We start from the raw sequence: 4253 nt of genomic DNA on the forward strand, positions 1-4253 counted from the left end.
AAGGAAAGGAAAGGAAAGGAAAGGAAAGGAAAGGAAAGGAAAGGAAAGGAAAGGAAAGGAAAGGAAAGAAGTAACCTTTGGGAAATCTCCCAGGCAGTTATGATTGCTGGAGAAAGAATATTCAAATCCTTTACTGAAAGGTCTTTTTCAAATGCCATATTTCTCACAGAATTTCTAGTTGTTCAATATTGATACTAGCACCTGTGGAAATCCATCTCAGAACTGGTAGCTTCTAGTTCCTCTAAGAATATCCCTCAATCAATGAGTTGTCCACCTCGTTAGGGGACAGCTTCCTGGAATTAAGACTGCTGAACCTAGGTTATAATTAACTCAGACTTCCTCCTCCTCTTGTACCTTGGCCATGACCTTAATCCTCACCTAGATTTTCCATCCCATCTGCGGATAAAAATTTGTTCTAAATTAGATCAACTTGCTGGGTGTGGTGGTGCATGCCTATAATCCCAGCACTCAGGAGGCTCTGAGGCAGGAGGATCACCATGAGTTCGAGACCAACCTGGGCTGCATAAGCAAGCTCAAGGCCAGTTCCTCTCTACATAGTGAGACCCTGTCTCAAAAAATAAATAATAAGGGCTGGGGATTTAGCTCAGCGGCACAGTGCCTGCCTTGCAAGCACAAGGTTGTGAGTTCGATTCCCAGTACCGGAATAAATAAATAAATAAATAAAATAGATCAACTGGACTGTAATTCTGTTAGCCTATGATAAGTTGGCATTAGTGGCTGAAAGGAATCCTAAACCAATTTTAAGCCGTACAGTTAGCCTTAAGCATTCTTTACACAAAGTTAGACATCTTGGTAAGGAATGTAATATTACTATTTTAGCCTTTTTCTCTCTGAAATTAAAAAAATCAAATATTATTAAAAATGCTAGCTCTAGTAAATTTTTTCAAAGTAGCTTGGAGGCAAATGAGATGTTCTCAATTTTTATAAGAGCAGCATTGACAGTACACAGAAATGATAAAATGATAAAATAAGAGAGGACTTGCATGGATATAAAATCAGATTTAGGCGATGATCAGTAGGTCCATTGCTACCTATTTAAGTAGCTCAAAGCTCTATTGTATGTGACCTCTTTGTTTCTCCAACCTTGCCAGAGATAAGGTTGATGGATTAGAAAGTGTTGCAGTGAAGGTTTGTTTGGGGTGCTTATGTCTTTTTTTTTTTTTCGAAACAGGGCTTTGCTATGCAGTTCAGGCTGGCCTTGAGCTCACTTTGAAGGCTGATCTCGAACTTGCAATGATTCTCCTGCTTCAACCTCCTGAGTGCTGGGATTACAGGTGTGCGCCACCACACCCAACTATAGCGAGGGTTCTTAAGAGAACAGATTTAATACAGGACACATAATTTTTAGGATTATTTTATAATATTCATCCAAAAAGTCAAATGCAGAGGAGTGCAAGAGATCTGTCCAAATGCTAGAGACCTAAAAACTCCAGCCGAGGACCTGGATCCCATTGGCAATGTCCTCCATGAGTCCAGTTGGAGGCCTAGAGCCCATGATAATGTCTCACGCAAGTCTGTATCAAGGATCTGCACTGGGAAGGCCCAAAGGTCAATGGTGGAAGCTAGAAAGTCTGTGTCAACGGGGTGAATGATCTGTACTGGAGCCAGGAAGTGACACTCAAGGTAAGGACCAGAGTTCCTCCAAAGAGAATAGCAGCCATCCTCAGCAACAGTGAGAATCTGAGCTCCTCCGAGGATGAGAACAGCTGAGTTCATATCAGGAAAACCAGCACAACAAACTTCCCCATTATTCACCATCTTCCCCTCCAGTCCTGCTTTTATGCTGTTGGCAGCAGTCCTCAAGTGGGTCTTCATACCCAGCACCGTGCTGATTCAGTTCAGCTGGGTGGTCCAAGTTGACCATTAGTTAATCTACAGCAGAAAGTATAATCCAGAATTTTAAACCATGCAAGTTGAGATTCAAAGAAGCAATCATGGACCTTTATTAGTGTACAATGTTTTCCTTAAAAGAATGCTTATCTACTACATTAATTAGAAAACAGAAACTATCCAGCACGAATGCCTTCAACTTTCTCCCATTCACCTTCATTTGATCTTTCTCCTTCAATTTTCTCTTCTCCTCCTCTCTCCTCTTCTTCTTCCTTCTCTTTCCCTTCTTCTTCCTCTTCCCCTTCTCCTGCTACTGGAGACTGATTGAACCCACAGCCTCATGCATGCTAGGCAGGTGCTCTACTACTGAGCTACAGCCTCAGCACTTTCTAAATTTTATTTTGAGACAGGGTTTCAGTATATTGCCTGGGCTGACCTTGAACTAGCCATCTTCCTGACTCAACCTCCCCGGTAGCTAAAATTACAAGCATATGATATTTGGTCTAGTGTATTTCTCAAAAAAAAGTATTTTGGGTTTGTTGTTGTTTGAGACAGGGTCTTACTACTGGAGTTCAGGCTGTCCTTGAACTCACTATGTGGCCCAGGCTGGCCTCAGCCTCCTGAGTGCTGGATTATAGATGTGTGCCACCACATCAGCAATTCCGAAATTTTTTTTTTTACTTCCTAAGTAATTCTTTTCTTTTTTTTGTCTTTTTGAGGCAAGTTCTCGTTATGCAGTTCAGGCTGGGCTTGAGCTCACTCTGAGGCCCAGGCTGGTCTTGAACTTGCAACAATCCTCCTGCCTCAGCCTCCTGAGTGCTAGAATTACAGGCATGCACCACCACACCCAGCTAATTCTGAAATATTTTAAAGAAACACTTTCTATTGTTCTTTCTCTCTTTCTTTTTCTTTCTTTTTTTCTTTCTTTCTTTTTTTTTCTTTCTTTCTTTCTTTCTTTCTTTCTTTCTTTCTTTCTTTCTTTCTCTTCTTCTTTCTTTGTCTTCCAGGATTGGGATTGAAGCCAGAGCCTTTGGATTGAGCTACATCCTCAGGTTTATCTAAAAACAAAAAACAAAAAAAATTTTTTAAAATTTTGAGATAAGCAAGGTCTTTATAAGTCAGTAAGTTTGCCAGCCCAGGCTTGAAGTAGTAATCTTCCTGCCTCAACCTCCTAGAGTGCTTGGATTATAAGCACGAGCATGTCCACATGCCACTAGCATTTTCTATCTTTGAGAGACTCACAGTCTAGTGGAACAGATAGCAGAAAGTTGCGAACTGCACAAGCATAGTAATGTGTGAAGATCAACAATAGAAACCTTCATGTTATACGAGAGTTGCAAACACAGGAGAGGTTGAAGAAGACTGTGATGAAGGGAGGCACACTGGGCTGGGACTAGAAATCAGCCACGAGGACAAGAGGAAAATGAAGAGTGTTTGAGAGAGGGAACATGGCCCAAAGCCAGGATCAGGCAAGAGAATTCAAGATACTGAATAAAATTGGTTCCTTTAGGGACACAAGGTATACCTTAGAGACCAGAGGTGAGGAGAGTTAAAAGAAACTCTAAGGCATCTTGAAGGTGATAAGTAAAGTATTTTAAGGAGGAAAGTGACATGGTCAGATTTGCACTTTAGGAGGTCCAATCTCAGAGCATAAGACTGAGGAATATTGTAATAATTCTGAAGGGAAATAGGCCAGTGGGAGTGTATGGTAATGTAATTAGAAAAGGAAATTCAGAAAGAGGACTTCTGCTTCAGGACGGACAAGTGAGGATGATCAACAGCATTGGTTGCATGTGTCTGAAATTCCAAGAGTAGTTAGTGCTGGAGATGTCCATTTGGAAGTCATAAGCATTCTGAGAATAAGGGAGATTGCTCAGGATGATATCCTGAGCTGAGGGAAGGCAGACATTTTTGTGGGTTTTATTTATTGCTGTAACCCCAGTACCTAATGTTGTGCCTAGCAGTAGTAAGCAGTCAATATTTGAACAAATGAACGAGATAGTAAAAGTAGAGAGGATCGAGAACATGGCTTTTCTCGGAATTTCTCAACCAACATTTAGAGATGGACAGAACAAGTGAAGCTGGTGAAGGCGCTCAAGTGGAAAGGTCAGAGAAGTAGGAGGAACAGCAGGAGCAGTAAGGTTATAGAAACCAAGGGAGGAGCGCTTCCAGAAGATCAGCAATACTACCAAAAAGCCATTTGCAATAGGAACTGAATGTTGTCCATTAGCTCTGGCAAACAAAGTCACTAGTGTCTTTTTTGATAGTAGTTTCAATGGAGGTGTCAGTCAGAAGAAAAAAGGTGAAAGTTTGTAGAAGCTGGTAAAGAAGTGGAAGCTATAAATATAGGTGATTCTCTAGAAACTTGACACGTTCATAAAGCTGTGTGTGTGTGTCTGTGT

The sequence above is a fragment of the Chinchilla lanigera genome, unplaced genomic scaffold, assembly GCF_000276665.1.
Source record: "Chinchilla lanigera isolate Chin_1 unplaced genomic scaffold, ChiLan1.0 scaffold00011, whole genome shotgun sequence".
NCBI lineage: Eukaryota > Metazoa > Chordata > Mammalia > Rodentia > Chinchillidae > Chinchilla > Chinchilla lanigera.